This window comes from Vombatus ursinus, unplaced genomic scaffold (assembly GCF_900497805.2).
Source record: "Vombatus ursinus unplaced genomic scaffold, bare-nosed wombat genome assembly UNPS02010548.1, whole genome shotgun sequence".
Lineage (NCBI taxonomy): Eukaryota > Metazoa > Chordata > Mammalia > Diprotodontia > Vombatidae > Vombatus > Vombatus ursinus.
Genome location: NW_020950326.1, coordinates 19,089,725 through 19,109,540, shown reverse-complemented (window position 1 = coordinate 19,109,540; position 19,816 = coordinate 19,089,725).

Sequence of the window (19,816 nt, the reverse complement as noted above, 5' to 3'; positions counted from 1 at the left end):
CAAAATGCTAATAATGGTCAAATGGATTGATTTTTCTTAATGCTATATTTAGAGTAAGACTGAACAATAAGAAAAGGACAGACTCATTGCTTGTGGGCAGGTGGTTAATGCATCTAATTGATAGATAAGACGCATGAAAATATTGCTTTGCTTTCAACTTCCTCATCAAAGAGAATGATATTCAAAGTATAAAGAGTAAAATGAACATAGTTAAACAGAATCGAATCCCAGGATAAATGGCATACAAAAGAGTAACTAACTCAAGTACAGAGAGAAATTACATTCTGTGGAACTGTCCAAATATTAAAATTTCATTCCCAAATTATTGCTCATAATCTTTGAAATATCATGGAGAATCTGAGAAAGACATTGAAATTTTGTATTCAAATAAAAAAGAAAGCAGCAATCACTTGGAACCAGCATGTATTGATTTCCAGGAACAAATTTTATTTAAAAAAAACAACCTCATTACCTTTTTTATAGTCTTATTAGGTAAATCAAAGATTTTGTGGACATTAGTTATTTTGATTTCAACAAGGCCTCTGACAAAGTCTTTTATTATATATTTTTGGAAAAGTTGGAAGATAATTTAATTAAATAGATTCATAACTAGTTGGGAACCATACCCAAAGAAAAATTGACAAATGAATGTTTCAGTGTAGAGAGAGGTCTTCAGTGGCATACTGCAGGACCCTCTTTGTTGTGCTTTTTAACATTTTTATTGAAGACTCAAATGATGAAGGAATGGAGAAAAATATGTGTATATCAAATTTAGATGAAGATATAGTCATTAAATTTGGAAGTGGGCAAAGGGATAGCTGTGTTAGACAGTAGAATCAGGATTTTTAGATGTCTTTATAGGCTGAGTGAATATAACAGTTGATAGATAAAGGCAAATGTCTGCACTGCATAAGGTTAAGTTAAGGCTCACTTGTCATTGGAGGAGTCCTTGTGAAAAAGTCCTTTGGTTAATTTTGAAAAAGGACGAATAGAAGTCAATAAAATGATGCCATTTCTAGAAAAGGTAAAAAAAATACCTTAGGCAACATTAATATAAGTATAATGTCAAGATCAAGAGAAATATTTTTATAACATCTTTACGTGTAAGAATCTATTTTTGTGACAAATGTTATTTTGTTTGGAGTTTCTGTTGGTCAAAGTGAAATTAGTTGCATACCATTTTGGAGACTGGTATTTGTGTCCACAATTTCATTAAATTTTAATTGATATTCTATTTAATGAAAGAATGTAATAATACTAAAAAGTTAATCAGTTATTTGCAGACCACCACAGAAACAAGAATGAATTTCTTATTTTTGACAGTATTATGCATAGAAAAAGGACCAGATTTAAGAGGACAAATGTGGCAGTGATTTGGACTCTTACCTTCCATTCACTGTGCACAGTTGACCATTAGTCATGTGGCTTAGTTGCTCCTGTATCCACCTTAGGGGGAAATCTCTGTTACATTTGTTTTTCTCTTAGTTGTCCAATTTTGTTTGAGTATCCTTGGAGACTAAACCAGTAATTTATTCAGCAACAGTTTGCCATCCTGTTGCCCTTTATTGAAGTTTTTCTGTAAATGTCTATAGAAGAGTATCTGTTCATTCCTCTACCTATACCCATTCAATAACACATTCATTCCCATTCATTTGACATTCACAACATACACACCTTTAATAAGAGCTGACTATATACACATAGCACTGTGTGCTGGGCATGCCTTTTTGACCTCTTTCTTAGACTCACCAACTCTTCAAATCTCATCTCAGCAAACATTTCTTTTCCCCTGGCCTCTGACTCTAATAAAACAAATCAAATTCACTTCCCTTAGCTTTCCAGCTTCCCACAATTCAATCACATTTACCATCACGTTATCCCATGGCCTTTCTCTTCCTCTCCTCAATATAAGTTTAGCAGCTTCCTGAAGAGCATATGAACCCACATGTGAAAAAAAGTAAAGGAATGCAGAAATGAAACATAAAGGTTATAATAGTAAAACATGATTAAGGTAGAAGATGGGGAAGCAAAGGTTCTCATAGGAGTCTTTACTCCTTCCCTTGTAACTCATGTACTTTTAAAAGACCAGTTAGTCTGGTAAATGTAATAGGTAATGCCAATGATGGGGGGTGGGCAGTTGTAGCATGTTACTTCCATGCTTAGGAGATGATGGACTGCTCACTACAGAGGATAGGAGCTGGGTCAAAGTGACCTCTTGCTGCTTGGTAAGAAAATATATTCTTCTAGGGCCCAGGCTGCTAATCCAAGGAAGGCCCTTGTTGCAGGGTGTCACTGACAATTAAATGTTTCTTTCCTATCTAACTGCTTCATGTAAATGGAGCCTGTCTTGAAACATGTTTAGACAGAGTAGAAAACTGCTTATTGTATTTTGACCCAGCCAGTCCTAGGAAGGTACACCAATGAAAAGTATTTCTCCTACTGGCATGTCTAAGTACCTATGGCCCTCTATTTTAGAGTCAATCAATCAATAAATTAACAAATATTTACTAGATGCATGAGAGGCAATATAGTATTGAGGTTAGAGAGCTGGGCTCAAAGCTAGGAAAATCTCAGTTCAACTCCCACTTTATATTGGCTGTGTGATCCTGATTAAATAATTTAACTTTTTCATTCCCTGGAATACTCTAAGTTGCACAGAGGTCTCATATGCATTGATAGAGGAGTTTTCTCATTATTGGGGACCTCCTCTATATTAATGAAATCCTGGGTTCAGGCCCTATCCTATCCCCAAAGTGGTGAACATGTACTGTATAATTAAGATAGTGCTACTAGCTGTAGAAGATACAAGGAGGTGAAAGGGTCATTTAGAAGTGTATAGGACCTTAGAGATAGTCTAGTCCAATCCCTTAATCTTACAGAGGAGAGGGAAAGTGACTTGTTCATGATCACAAAGGTAGTAAGCCCCAAATCATGATTTGAACAAAGGCTTTCTGACAGTATATCAAGTTCTCCTTTCACTAGACTTTGTTACCCTTCAAAAGGTCATCAGCAGTAAGAAACCTGTGTACTTGGTGGGTAAACGAGACCTATATATCTAACCCAGAGAACAACAGAAGGCAGTATGAAATGAAAGACTATGTTGTATGATAAAGACCAGAAGTGGTATAGGAATTAATTGGAGATGAATTCAATACTGCTTGGAAGAGTTAAGAAAGACTTTTCAAAAGGAGATGAAATTTGATCAGGGGTTTGAAGGCTGAATAGGCTCTCAAATGGAGAGGAAAGTCAGGCATTCCATTTGTGCATGAGGGGGTAACAACATGAACAGAAGATCAAAACTCTTGTGACTTTGGGCACCTGGGTTTGAAGAATCTTCTTTAAAATGTCAAATATACAAGGAGGCAGGAAACAGTGGTCCCACTCTACTCTAGAACTCTTTACTATTCCAACTTCAGGATGGGGTGTTTTGGCTAATCATAATTTTGCAAATATCACTCAAGTCCCTGTCTGGTTCATTATTTACCAAAAGAACAAGCAGGAACCATAAATCAAATAGCAAAGCATTTAACTGGCAGAGAATAGAAAAATAAATAGTAAAGAAAACCAGACATTATAATCATGTTTAACCTCCCCAACCCATTCAGGAAGGGGTATAATCTTAAAAATCATAAACACCTTAGTACCAATTGGCTTATTAGCTCACTAGCATAGTACCTTAAACAAAGTAAAGGCTTAATAGATATTAAATTTGATGAAATCATTAAATGAAGAAATTAAAGAAATGGGAGTTATGAGGGTGCAGGAGGAGAGATGATTTTCTATATTAAGCATTAATTAGGGAGGGAGGCCTAGGTGGACAGAATTTGGGGAGAAAATTGGATAACTATGTAGTACAGGGAAAGATAGATACACAAAGAAGAGACAGGAGTAAGCTAGATTAAATGAAAAGACAGACCTGAAGGGAAATATGGGTAGCTTATAATGGAATTCATAGTAACTTCTGGGGACATCTTTAAGTAGTAGAGTACAAGAATAGGGAGACCAGGGCACTGAATGCAGAATGAAGAGATTAGTCCTTTTCTATGAACTCTTCATTACCTCAGAAAGAATATTTCGTTTCCAAAGGTCTCCAGGTGGAAAGCTAAATTGTAGGGTGGGCCTTCAGCAAAACCATGAAATTGGTAAAAACTTATCTTCTCTATTTGACCGACGTCCCTTCTGGGGCTTCATTTTTTAGGTCCTCTCCTTGGGAGCCTAACGCTCCCTGTGCTCTGGGTGAAGTCGTCTTTAGAAAGATTTTTATCTAATATAATTATGCATGTGTGCTTTATGTTTGGGTACTGAAGGGTAAGCTCATTATCTGGAATTCCCTGACAATATCAGGTAAATGATAAACTGTATTTCTGTTTTGTACATTGGGTTTTCCTTTCTGAGAGGCAGCATGGTAGTAATAGTACAGAGAAATGAGAGCACTGGGCATATAGGTAGGCCAGAGAATAGCCCAATTTTATTGAAACAAAATGCAAAGAAAGAGAGCAGTATGAGATGTGTGTGGAAAGGTAGCTCAACTTAATTTTGTTGATAAGTTGAAAAGACATAAATGTCAGGCTGAAATGTTTTAATTTTATTCATGTGCTATAGCTAATATTTTTGAGCAGAGAACATTCTAGGTTAATAAAATGTTTTCATTCAAAAATTATTAATTGCCTATTATGTGCAGGGCACTACACTAGGTATTGGGGATACAAAAATAAAATTGAATCAATTTGCCATTAAGGGTCTTACATTCCACAGGGAGAATGGGCATTAATAACTAAACAAAGTATATGGAAAGGTATACAAAGTAATTGCAAGCAGATAGTGCTAACAACCAGCAGAGTTAAGAAAGACCTTGTGTAGGAATTGATATTTGAGTTGTATTTTGGTAGGATGGAGGGGTTTTCTGAGTTAGAGAAGAGGCGAGAATGCAGTCCATACATGGTGGCCACCTTGAGTGAAGGAAAATAGGTAGAGGATGTATTGTTGTGTATGAGGGGCAGGGAAAAAAATCAGTTTGACCAAAATAGAGAGGGTATTAAAGGGAGTGAGATAAAATAAGACTGGAAAGGGAAAATTGTGGAGGAGCTTAAATGATAGGCTATGGTTTTTGTATTTGATCTTATATGTGATAGGGAGTCACTAAAGGTTTTTTAATGGTGATTGTGGGTATGGAATTGGGGTCGGTAACATGGTTTGATTGGGAGTCGGGAATGATTAACTGGATGGTTTTTTCTTTTGGTCCTTTAAAACTTATCTATCTATCTATCTATCTATCTATCTATCTATCTATCTATCTATCTATTTAACAAAACCAAGTTAGTTCTTCGATACTCTCAAGGAAACAAAGATGATGCAAAATATTAGCAATGCAATCAATACAGTTGTAAAGAATATTATAACCTCCCCTTTCCTGTTAATTTTTATATTTGATATTTATTGGCTTTTTCTAATTAAATTATCTGCATTAAGAATGTCCAAAGAGAGCAGTTGGGTCAAGATAGAGTTATGAGTGTAAATTTTAATTCAAAAAATCAATTTTGTTAATAAAAACAGCAAAAGTAACGATGCAGTATGGCCCCCCTCCATTTTAACTCACCCAGTGCTCCTTGCTGTTTTCTTGCCAGAATTCTCTGCAGTAGAATTTTGGAATATTCCCAGCATCCACTGGTTCCTGGCTGCTTGATGGACCCCCTTTGGCATTCTAGCAAAACCTATAGATCCCTTCTCAGAAAAAAATTAAATAATTGAAAGAAACTAAATTTCATTTTATAGGTTAGGGGAAATAAAAATGTAATTTTTTTCTATTCAAGTTTGTGGATCCCCTGAAATCTATTATTAAGAACCCTTGCTCAAAGGGATCCTTAGAGCACAGACTTCAGCCCCTATGCCCCAAACCCTCCTTTCTCCATAAAACTGACTCTGTCTAGCTCAGTCCACAAGGATCTCCTTTTTCTTAATATATCATCAACACTTTATTTGTAACAAGAAAATCAAGGGAGTTTGAGAGTTCCCATTCCCAAGTAATTGATCATCCCATCTTCCTTCACAAGAATGGGGCATCCTGTTCCACGAGAAAGCAACTGCTAAGAAAATGGTAGGGTATCATAAGTTCCAGCAGGGGCATATAGCAGAACCAGGCAAAGATATACAGACATACAAACATTTGTCACTTCCATCTGCATCTGCTGGAATTCATGGTTGACCTCTACCCTAACTGCTACTAACTGAGAGGGTCACATTTTTAGGACTGAAGGGAGGAGAATAATTGTTTGGTCCCTCAGGTCTAAGATCTTTTCTCTGGGTCATGTGAGTTCTAGCACATGTAACTTATCCGGTTCCCTTTTTTTTTGCCCCAAGTAAGCCAGTAATGCCTCTTGGAGGGAAGATGCTTCTTCATCCCATTTACCAAGTACTGTGCTCCTTGGAGCTCCCCAGGAGATGAAATGGGAAGAGATCAAAAGGTTCTATAAGCTGATTTTTAATAGATCAGCACAAAGATGTGGGATATGCTGAAACATAAGCTCATTAGGTCATCAGGAACTCTTTTTATCAACACTTAGCACACATATCAATTATATTCAATTTAGAAGTTTATCATTTAACAAGCAAGTAACACTTACTATTGGGGCAAGGGCTATTTAATTCTAATATTTGTGTCTCCAGTACCTACCACAGTAATTGGCATCTGAAGCACTTAATAAATGCTTTTGATTGGTTGATACAGCTAACCCTTCTGCTAAATACTGTAATCCCTGAAAAAGCAGAAGATACATTTCTTATTTGCAAAAAACTTAATAATGTAGTTAGGGAGGCTTGACAAACAAACAAAAAATAATTAGGAAATAACACAAGACAGAATATAATTGCTAAATTGCCTGGTACAGACTGCATACATATGTTGTAACATTTGCCATTATTGAAATAGTTTTTTTCCCCCAAGCACATTTCCTTTAGGGTTGTTAGTTTAGATAACATTCTCAAAACTATGCAGAAAGGGAGCCTTAGAAATATATTATTAGCTGTATATCATGAAATAAATTATGGCTCCTGTAGCTCTTTGGATTTGCACCATTACCCTAGGATAGCTTCAGCTCCCTAAGTGTGCTATGTTTCTCTCTAGTTCTTTTCCCTTAGAGTGAGTTTGTCATTATAGAGTGGAAGAAGCACTGAATTCAAAAGTAAAAGACTTGAGTTCAAATCTCATAGCAGCTCTGTATTTATCTGTAGAGTTCTGGGCAAGTCACAGTATCTCCCTGGGACTCTGTTTCTTCATTGATAGAATGAAAGAGATGGAAAGAATGATTTCTAAGATCCTATTAAGTTCTATCTCATCTGGTCCTGTGAGAACAAATCAAACACTCCCAACCAGCTGGCTAGCTACTAGACATTTTTTTCCTCAGTTTTGCAACATTTTGGAGGCATAAAAGACCCTATAAACCACATATTTCACATGTTTTTAGTTGTCACCTCTGAGGAAATTGAGAGGATTAGTGCAGTAAGTGGTTAATTGTGGAAACTGAGTGAACCACACTGACTCCATCTTGTGACTCAATTCTGGAGCTAGCACAGTTCCCTTTCTATTCAGTTATGGGTCTAGTCCAGCTTTTGTACTGTGAGAGAACTTTATTCAGTTGTGGAAGTTGAGAGAAACTGTGTTTCAATATTTGAACCTAGCCCTGCATGGCTGGGTAGCTGGACCACTTTTACCTGCTCTTTAGAGACCCTTAATTAAGGACCTAGGTTATACTAATCAGGAACTGAGTAAAATCTAAAGACTGATGCAAGGAGTTTTCTCAAAATTATATACCTCAGGTGACCTGTATGTCTCATCTGAAAACTGGCTCCATACAGATCAATCATTTATTATTTACGTGTTCCTTTGATGTTCACAGACACTTGGGGGAGAGTGGGATACCTCCTTTTCTGGTTTCAGGGAATTGCACCTGTTTGTTCTCTCCCTCCCAACTTGGAAAATCCCTAATCTTTCTTCCAATTAGAAATCAGATTACCTAATGTGCATTGTTTCATTTTAATTAATTGACCTTATTTGATTATTTTTAATTTATAAAAGTCTGTGTTTCTCTGTATTCAGGGGCCAAGCCTAAGCTGAGGAAGTCTGGACCTGGTTTGTTAAGAAATTATCATGCATTGCTTAATAAATTGATATGCATGGAAGCTCAAAACTTTGTTTCCTTGGTCATTTAATCTTTCACTCATCACACCGCTATAAAACTCAACCTCAGCAAAACCTTTTGCCCACTGAACTCTTAAATATGTAGTTTGGTACAGTATAGGAGGCATTGTGGTATGGTGGAAAGAACATTTGATTTGGAGTCCAAAGACGTGGATTAATATCCCTTCTTTAATACTCTATGTGTGATTTTGGGCTAGACACATAGGCTCTGTAGGACTCAATTTGCTCATGTATAAAATGAGTTGGTTGAACTATATAAATTTTAAGGTTTAATTCAGCTCTAAATCTGTAGTTCTATTATCTCATACCAGGGGTGGTTGGGAGATTGAGGATGAAGACAAAAATAACAGAGGAATGAGGGAAGAACATAGAACAGGGGACTACCTCAAATCCAGAGACAGTTGTTAGATTTTTAGTGTGAGAATCTATACTTCAAATATCAATGAACAAATGCTTCAATTCTGGCTTGATTTATTGTTTTGCTAATTTTTTAGACATTAGAAAGTGATGGAGAACATATTAACTGTGCCAATTTTGGGGGGGAGGAGTAGGAGTCAATTTTTTTATATATGTTATTTATTATTTATTTATTCTAATATTCTTTTCTTTTTAAATTTTGAGTTTCAAATTCCCTCCTCTCCTACAACTCCCCACCCACTGAGAAGGCAAACAATACAACATCAATTATGCATGTGAAATCATGCAAGACATATTTCCATATTGGTCATATTTCAAAAAAGCAAGAAAAATAAAAATGAGAAAACTAGAATTCACTTTACACTGACTTCAGTTCTCTCTCTGAAGGTGGACAGCATTTTTGGATCATGAGTCCTTTGGAATTATCTTGGGTCATTGTATTGATGAGAGTATCCAAATCTTTCACAGTTGACTATCATTACAACATTGCTGTTACTGTGCATAATGGTATTCTGGCTCTTCCTTCTCTCTCTCTCTCTTTTTCTCCACACTGAGATATATATATATATATATACACATATATATATATAAACATAATACATATAAATACACACACATGTATAAACACATATGTCACACACATATACAGGTATATATAGACGTTTTTCTAAAACTACCCCTTCATCATTTCCCACCCCACAATACTACTTCATCACACTCATATATCACAACTTGTTAAGCCATTCTCCAACTGATGAGCATCCTCTTGATTTCAAATTCTTTGCTACCATAAAAGCTGATACAAATATTTTTGTATAAATAGGTCCTTTTTCTTTGATCTCTTTGGGGTACAGATCTAGTAGTGTTATTGCTGGATCAAAGGTAATCACATTTTCATAGTCCTTTTGATCATAGCTCCAAATTGTTCTCCAGAATGGTTGGACTAGTTCACTGGTCCAATAGTTTATTAGTGTACTTATTTTTCCCTCATCCCCTCCATCATTTGTCATTTCTGATTAGTGTGAGGTGGTACATCAGGTTTTTTTTTTAAATTTGTCTTTTTCTAATCAATGGCAATTTAGATCATTTGTTCAAATGACTATAGATAGCTTTGATTTCTTCTTCTGAAAACTGCCAGTTTATATCCTTTGACCATTTAAAACTTGAGCAATGGCTCTTATTTTTAGAAATTTTACTCAGCATATATTTGAGAAATGAGGACTTTATCAGAGGAGCTTGCTGTAAATTTTTTTGATATTACTTCATTATCTATGGTACCTTTTAGCAAAATGTAGTTTCCCTGATTATCCCTTTTAATTAGGTCTATTTTTGCTTATGATTTGACTGAGATCATATTTGCTACACCTACTTTTTTTGTTTAACTGAAACACATTAGATTCTGCTCTGCCCCTTTAATTTAACCCTTTGGGTGTCTTTCTGTTCCAAGTGTATCTCTTGTAAATAACATATTGTTGGATTGTGGTTTCTAATCTATTGGGCTATCCACTTACATTTTATGGGTGAGTTCATCCCATTCACATTCACAGTTATGATTACTAACTGTGCATTTCCCTTTGTTTCTTCTTCTTTCTCTTTTTAACTTGTCCTTCCTTAAAAAGTCTATTTTGCTTCTAACCACTGCCTTCCTTAATCTGTTCTACATTTTGTTACCCTCCTCCTTTTCTCTTATCCTCTTCCCCTCCTATCTCCCTATTGGTTAAGTTATATTTTTATACACAATTGAATACATATATATATATATATATATATTTGTGTATATATATATGCATATATATACTTCTATATAATGTTTGCGTGTATACACACACTTGCACACTTTCCTCTTTGAACTAATTTAATTCCAATGAGAGTGAGGTTCTAGCATTGCCTGCCACCCCACTTCATCCATTTTCCTTTCCACTGTAAAAGCTCCTACTTATGTACTTCTTTTATGTAAGAAAAATTTCCCTAATCTACCTCTCCCATTTCCCTTCTCCCAGTGCATCCTTCTTTCTTACCCATTCACTTTTTCTCAGGTCATTTTAACATGATTCCCATTCATGCCCTCTATCTATGTAAGCTTCTTTTAACTAGCCTAATAATGATAAGGTTCTTAAGAGTAACATGTATCTGTCATCTTCTCATATAATAATGTAAATAGTTTAACTTTGTTGAGAATTTTATGATTTTTCTTTCATGTTTACCTTTTTATGCTTCTCTTGAGTCTTCTGTTTGAATGTCAAATTTTCTATTCAGCTCTGGGTTTTCCATCAGGAATAGTTCTCTATTGAAAGTCCTCCATTTCATTATTTATCCATTTCCCTCCAAAAGATTATACTCAGTTTTGCTGGGTATATTATTCTTGGTTGTAATCTTAGTTTTGTTACCCTCCAGAATATCAGATTCCAAGTCCTCTGCTCTTTTAATGTGGAAGCCACTAAATCTTGTGTGATTCTGATTGTGGCTCCATGATATTTGAATTGTTTCTTTCTGGCTGCTTACAGTATTTTCTCTTTCAACCAGGAGTTCTAGATTTTGGCTATTATATTCCTGGAAGCTTTCATTCTGGGTTCTCTTTCAGAAGGTAACAGTAGATTCTTTCAATTTCTATTTTGTCCTCTGGTTCTAAAATATCAGGGTAGTTTCCCTAGATAATTTCTTGAAATATCATGTCTAGACTCTTTCCTTGGTCTTGGCTTTCAGTTAATCCAATATTTCATTAGCTTTTTCTGATGTTTTTTTCTGATGACATATTTCACATTTTCTTCTACTTTTTCATTCATTTATCTTTATTTTATTGTTTTTTGATCCCTCATGGAGTCATTAATTTCCAGTTGCTCCTTCCTAATTTTTAAGGCATTGTTTTCTTCAATAAGATTTTGTACCTCTTTTTACATTTGGTTAATTTTGTTTTTTAAGGAATTCCTTTCTTCAGTGAATTTTTCTGTTCCCCCCCCCATTTTTATCATTGGGCCAATTCTATTTTTTAAGGTGATTTTTTCTTCAGTATTTGTTTTGTGCCTCTTTACCAAGGTGTTAATTCTCTTTTGATACTTTTCTTGCATCATTCTCATTTTTTCCTTATTTTTTTTTTTTTTAACCACTCTCATCTCTTTCTTTAACTCTTCCAGTAATTCATGTTGAGCTTTGGCTATTTTCACATTGTTGTCTTCTTCTGAGTTTATGTCTGGGTTTCCCCTATCACTGTAGTAGCTTTTTATGGTCAAATTCTTTGTTGTTGTTGTTTACTTATTTTTCCAGTATATTTGTTGACTTTGAACTTTATGTTAAAGTAGAGCTGTGCTCACCTTGGGGTCTTGAAGCACTGTCTCAAACTTCTGGCTTTTCATGTTGCTTTTTTCAGAGCTAGTTCTTAGGTCTGCAAGTTTTTGGTGCTTCCAATGTGGTATGATATTGGGAGCAGTATGGTTTCTACTCTTCTGGTCTGCTCTCTGGTCCAGGAAGGACCCCTGGAGTCTGGGAAGGGTTCCTGCTCTACTGTAGCCACAAGCATTAGTATTTTCTTTGCCTTGGAACTGTAAACAAGGCTTCTGCTCCCTTGTGACTGACCCCCAGCACTCCTCTCTGTCTTGGAACTGTGACTTAGAACTGCATGTGGGCAATAGAGTTGACAATCAGTGCTAGCTGTATCCAGTGCCAGCAAAGGGCCTTTCTTTCTGACCATTTGTATGACCTCCTTATGTTCTTTTGACTGAGGGCTCCTGAATCTGTTGCTGATGCTGCTGCAGCCACTGTTGTTGCTGCCAAACAGGTTTTCACCCCAGGGTCATAAACTTCAATTGTTCACCTCCTTAGTTTTCTTAGCTCCAAAAATGTCTCATTCTGACCTTTTGTTGGCTCTGCTTCTCCAAAATTTCAATTGAGGCATTGTTTTAAAGTTGTTTGATGGAGAATGTTGAGAGAGTTCATTTGGGTTGCTTCTAATCTGCCATCTTGGCTCCCCCTTACCCAATCCTGTGAGCCAATTCTTAAATGTTTACCACCACACTTCTGGCCTAGGGTATCATCTGATGTTTGAAAAAAAAAAACCACTGATAAATTGAAGTGTTTCTGGAAAAACAGAAGAATGGTGAATAGCCTTAAGATCATGTCATATGAAGAGAATTTGAAAGAAATAGAGGTGCCTGGCTTACAGAGAATTGGGAGGGGGGAATACAGTGTACGTCCTTGAGTATTTGTAAGACAATCATATAGCAAAGAAATTAGAGTTTTTCTGCTTGACCCCAGAAGAAAGAAGGAACAATGGAACTTGCAAAGATGTAAATTTAAACTCGAGGTAAAGAAAAATAATCTAGTGATTGGAGTTGTCTCAGAATAACATGTATGGCAGTCTCAGGAAATACCGAGTTTTTGTTTATTGGTTTTCCTCAAGCAAAGGCTAGGTAACTACATGATATCTGGTGCATTGTTGAAAGAACTCTATTTCAGGACTAGATAGGCCCTAGGGTCCCTTCCAACTCAAATGCTGTACTTCATATCTCCTTTGTAAAGACTTTCTGTAAGCCCCTCCCCTGTTTTGGGCTTCTCAGAAGACCTCTTTCACCCTGGTGAAGGGTGGAGAATTTTACTTTTTATGGTTAGGTGAAAAATTGTGGGATTTAACTTCTTATTTCAGCTGGTAGCAAATGAGAATGAGTTAGATAGAAATGCTTTAAAAGATTTAGAATACAGTACAGCTGTATCATCATATATGTATTATCATGAAGCACATACAACAATGGCAAGAGCATGACAATTCTGTTCCATTTGCATAAGTTAGAGTTGGTGAGTGTTCAGCAGGAAACCTGAAAGTAATTCACATTTCCTATGTTACCTCTGTCCCTCTTCATGTCTTCTACAAATGCCTATTAGTAAGAGAAATGTTGGTTTAGAATTTGAATTTAACTACTGAGAAATCAGAATTTTGTTGGAACTTATGCTTGTTTGAAAATCCAATTTAAATATGTTTTCAATTAGTATATTAAAGCAGAAGTTCTTAACCTTTTTATGCTGTGAACCCCTTTGGCAGTCTGTTGATACTTATGGATTCTGTCTCAGAATAATATTTTTAAATGTATACAATAAAATACATGGGATTACAAAGAAAACCTATTACATGGAAACACAGTTGTCAAAATGCTTAAAAAAATCAAGGACCTCAGGTTAAGAACTCCTGAATTAAAGAAATACTGTAAAATGTTTTAATTTATTTTACCCTCCTTGTGCTATACATGTATGTTACTATAGTACTTACTGTAAGAACCTTTGTTAGTGTAAGTATGCCTTTTACCAAAATAAATTGCAACCACTCTACAGCTCATAGTCTTTAAAAGTTTTGTGATTGAAAAATTTACCATCCTGTGGCCAATCTGGGAACAAACATCTCCAAATTTAGCTAGGTTGGTCCTCAGATGATAGTTATACAGTTCATCAGTGACATGAACTTTTAAGCCTTTCAATTGTGGTAGGACTTATCAGAGCTTGCAGTAAGTTGCTATCACCTTTGAGATGACAGAGCTTCTACCTCTCTGTCATCCTAGGGCATTTGAAAGGGCAAGAGTGAAGCCCTTCTCTACTATCCATGTGCATGTATATATACACATGTGTATATATGTATATGTATATAAATATAAGTACGTATGTGGAGTATCCCCAAAGTCAGTGCAAATTTAAGCATACATACATATACATACATACATACACACAGAAACACATATACAAACATACACATACATATATATGTGTAAAAGGAAAACCAAAATTAAAACATTTTAAGTAGTATCTTTAATAAATACCCTGATGCTATATTTAAATTTGATTTTAAAATAAACATATGAATTTGGATGTGTATATATTTATTTTTTTCCCTTTGTTTCATGGTTGCCTTTAATGACCCCAAAATTCTTTCGGAAACAAAGATCCATTTTTTTGATACTAATATTCTACCAGACTTGTATGACCATGAGTCATGTAACACTATAGTCTCCAAAAAAATAAAAATGAGTAGTACTCAGTGGACATGGTAGATGTGAAGAGGCTGCAACTCATGCAAAGAAGGTACTGCAGAGAATGGGTAGAGTAAAAGATGTTATTAAAGAAATGGGTTGGTGACATGGTAAGAGTAAGAGATAAATGAACATCTTATGTGCTCCACTGAAAAACACAAGGTCAAGAGAAAGAGAGGAAGGCTTCCAGCACATTCAGTGGACCCCCGTGATACCTTTATGGGAGGATGGGCAGCCATGGGTGGGTTATAATCTGCATTGTTTGAATGAACATCCACACTGATAACTAAAAAGATATATAACATGGATGATTATATTCATTTATCCCCACCTGACTTAATTGAAAGTGAAATGATTATTTATGGAGCATTAAGATAAGCAAATTGCAAAATAAAAATTTTTTCCCATTGCTGGTTTACTCTCATTATGCCTCAGGGACCAAAAATCATTTTTCTAGCTCTCTACAGGAGTCTTGTGTTTCACAATAAGATGCATTCCTGCCCAGTTGTATGTAAATTGAATTTTAAAATAAATAGAATCCTATTATTCCACTGAATTACATTATAATTTAATGTACCATTTCATAGGAAGACTTTGGGCTATTTGTGCCACTGCTGTTGCCACAAGGCCTTTAAATTCAGGGTATGCACAGGTGTTAAACTCTCCCTACAGAAGCTACAACCACTTAGAGAATGGAAATTGTAAGGGTAGTGACAGCTCTGCAGAGTTCTACTTCTTGGTTTCCATATGGGTAGTTGAATGTGCTCAAAGATATACCTTTGAAAAAGACACAATCTTTAAAAATGTTTCATCATATTTTGTTTTGTTAAACATTTCCCAATTACATTTTTCTGAATTCCTATCAGATTATATTTTTTGAATTTATTTTTAAAATTAAAAATAATTTTCAATTCTAAATTCTCCCCCTCTCTCCTGTTTCTCACATCCCCTTAGGAGGCAAGAAATATGATACCCTTTATACATAATGAAGTCATGTAAAACACATTTCCACATTAGCCATGTTGCAAAAGAAAATAAAAGAAAAAAAATAAATAAAGTAAAAGAAAAATATGCTTTATCTCCATCCAGAGTTCATCAGTTCTCTCTCTGGAGATGGATAGCACATTTTACTAAGAGACCTTTGAGAATGTCATGGATCATTGTATTGATCAGAGTAGCTATTCTTTCATGGTTGATTGTTGTTACAATGTTGCTATTACCTATGTACATTGTTCTCCTAGTTCTGCTCATTTTACTTTGCATCAGTTGATATGTCTTTCTAGATTTTTCTGAAACCAATCCTTCTGTCATTTTTTACAGCACAATATTATTCCTCCACAATCCTATACCCCAACTTGTTTACCCGTTCCTCAATTAATAAGGTTTCAGTTTCTAATTTTTCGCCACCACCAAAAGAGCTGCTATGAATATTTGTATATATGGGTCCTTTCCATTTTCCTTTGATCTATTTGGTCTAGTAGCTGTATTCCTGACTTGAAAAGATATTCACATCATCATCAAAGTAATCTTCCTAATGCACAGGGATGGCCATACCATTCATTTGTGTCAAAAACTCCAGTAGCTCCACTTTGCCTACAGAATAAAATGCAGACTCCCCAGTCTGGCATTCAAGGCCTTCCACAGTTTGACCCCAACTTACCTCTTTATTTTTATTTATTTATTTATTTTTGTCTAGGCAATGGGGTTAAGTGACTTGCCCAGGGTCACACAGCCAGTAAGTGTCAAATTTCTGAGGCCAGATTTGAACTCAGGTCCTCCTGGCTCCAGGGCCAGTGATCTATTCACTGCACATCTAGCTGCCTCTCTCTTTATCTTTATTTAAGACAATATTCCTTTATATTCCTTATGAGCCAAATTAGACTCATAGCTTTTGTTGCTAGCTATTATTTTTCCCCTTTCTCTTCTTAGTGCATTTGATTGGAAACTTCTCTCTCTCTCTCTCTGTCTCTCTCTCTGTCTCTCTGTCTTTCTGTCTCTCTGTCTCTGTCTCTGTCTCTCCCTCTCTCTCCCTCTCCCTCTCCCTCTTCCTCTCTCTCTCCCTCTTCCTCTCCCTCTTCCTCTCCCTCTCCCTCTCTCCTCCTCTCTCCCCTCTCTCTCTTTCCTTACCTACCTACCTATTGAAACCCTCCTCTTCCATTAAGATTCCAAATTTGGGTTCTACTTTTTTCAATGAATCCTTGCGTGATTCCTCCAAATAGAAATTAATTCTCCTTTCATGAATTCCTCCTGATGAACTGTTTAGTCTGTCCTATGTACTTAATCGTATTTTACCATGCATTATAATTATTTGTGTATAGATCATATCCTTCTTCTAACTATCCCTCCTTGAAGGCAGGGGTGTTATGGTTTTGTCATCTTTTTTACTGACCCTTCCCCCTCCCCATCACCAGCCAGAGTGATTTGCATTTAGTACAAATCCAGTAATCATTTATTCATTGGAATTGAAAAGGTTTACTGATAAAGTACAAAAAGATAGCATTAATAAACTACACATGCAATTAAAATATTAGAAAGTCAACAAATAAATGAACAAAAAATAAGTGCCAAGGAAGAAATCTTGAAAATTAGAGACTTAACTTAGAAACCAAAATCAGACAAACAGAAATTATGGAACTGATAAAGAAAACTAGATGTTGGTTCTTTGAAAGGTTTAATAATTTATAAACCTTTCATTAAACTGATTAAAAAGAAGATGGAGAAAAATCAAATTCATAAAAAAATGAACAATGGGATATTACAACCACATCAGAAGAATAAAAAAATGGATCATCTCAATCTACTATATAGTTATATGACAACAAATTTGGGAATTCAAAAGAAATAGCATATTATCTACAAAAATATAAAATACCCACATTAACATAATACCAAATAGAAATCTTAAATAAGAAAATGCAATGTAATTAACTATAAAGAACCTATCAAAATAAGTGGGAAAAGACTTGACTATGATGGATTTGCAGAAGAATTGTAATAAACTTTTAAAGAAAAATTATTATCTATGCTAAACAAATTGTTTTCAAACATCTATAAATAAAGTTCTGTATGAATAAAGTTCTTTGTATAAGAAATGTATAGTTTATAAGAAACATACAGTGCCCAAACCAGGGAAAGATGAAACAAAGAAAAAGAATTGTAGACTAGCTTCATTAATGATCAGGGAGCAATAGGAACTAAACCTGTGATTTCATTGATATAAGGAATTCCCAGATTAGTAAACTTACTCTTTTAATGCAGATGAGCAGTTTATTTGCAATTTATAATCTTAGAGAGTTGCCTAGAGCACTGAGAATTTAAGGGACTTGCTGAGGAAGTGTCTCCAGATATTATGTGTGGTTTCAAGGCTAGCTCTCTATCCATTATAATAGACATATCAAACATGCAACCCACAACACTACCGAGTGTGACCCAAACCAGATTAAAATGCAATTGGGAAATACTTAATAAAATAAGTAAAAATACAACAAAATAGATAATATTATATTTTAAAACTAAGTCAACATGTAGCTTGAAGAAATCCATATGTATTGTTTAGTGGCCCTGTTTTTATTTGAATTTTATATCACTATATTATACCATACTGATTCTCATCATTAGTGAATTTTAATTCAAATGTTTTAAATAAATTCCTGGAAAAAATAAATTTATCCAAAAAATAATTTGGTATGATCATATTAGATTTATATCATGCAGGGATGCAAGGATGGTTTAATAACAGGAAAATAATAATTAGCAATAGTAGAAATAAAAAATCACCAAACACATTATTTTATCATTAGATAAATAAAAAGCCCTTGACAAAATACAATACTCATGTATGTTAAAAATTCTAGAATAGGCAAAGAGGAACCTTTTAAAAATACAATGAAAGTTTCACTTTTTGCTGATGACACAATGGTTTACTTAGAAAATCCTTGTGAATCAACTAAGAAATTGAGATATTTAATAACTTCAGTAAAATAAAAATAACTTTAATAACTTCAGTAAGATTACTACCTCCCCAAGTCAACATTTCTATATAACAATAACAAAATGTAGGAGGCAATAATAGAAAGGAAAGTACCATTCAAAATACCTACAGAATGCATAAAATATCTGAGTCAATCTACCAAAGCATATTGAATACTTGTGTATATACAATGAATCACTCCTCAAAGAACTAAAGAACAAATTAAATAACTGAAATATTATTTAGTGATCATGTCTAGGTTGTGTCATTTTTTTTTCTTTTAAGGAAATTAAGGTTAAGTGACTTGCCCAGGGTCACAGAACTAGAAAGCATCTGAGGCTGGATTTGAACTCAGGTCCTCCTGACTCCCTGCCGGTACTCTACCTCCTGCATCACCTAGATACCTGTTGGCCTGTATCAATTTGATGTAATGATAATATTCTCAAAGTTAATGTATAGAATTTGTACTATATCAATGAAACTATTAAAAAGATACTTTATAGTACTAGAAAAATAATTTAAAATTATTTGAAGTCACAAAGGAGCTAAAATTTCAAGGGAAATAATTCTAAAAGGTAGGAATGAAGAAAGAATAACATTTCTAGACCTTAAACTAAGTATTACAAAGCAGTAATCACTAATTATTTTGTACTGGTTGAAAATAGAAAAGTAGATCAATAGAATAGTCTACACAAGGAAGAATGAGAAAAAATTGAACTCAATACTCAAATACTCAATAAACTAAAAAAAATTATCTAGGAATTAATTTCCTATTTGAAAAGAATTGTTGAGAAAATTCAGAATCAGTCTGGTAGAAAATAGGTTTAGACCAACATCTCACACTATATGTCATAACAAATTAAAAATGGATATGTGACTAAAATATTAAAGACCATACCACAAAAAAAAAAAAAAAAAGAGAAGCAGATCACATATCTCTGACAGTTTTGTTTAGGGAATTAGTTCTTGGCCAATCAAGGGTTAGAGATAATTAGAAATAAAATAGTTAACATTAAATACATGAAATTTAAAATCTTTTGTATGAACAAAATAATTTCAATGTGTTAAAAGGGAAGGGGTTAACTGGAGAAAATCCTTGTATCAAATATTTCTGAATATTCTTTGATACTCAAGATATATAGGTATTTGAAAAACTATTCCCCATGGAGTAGTGGGCAGGTAGGTAGGGTAGTTGATAGAGTGCCAGGCCTGAGGTAAGGAAGACTCATC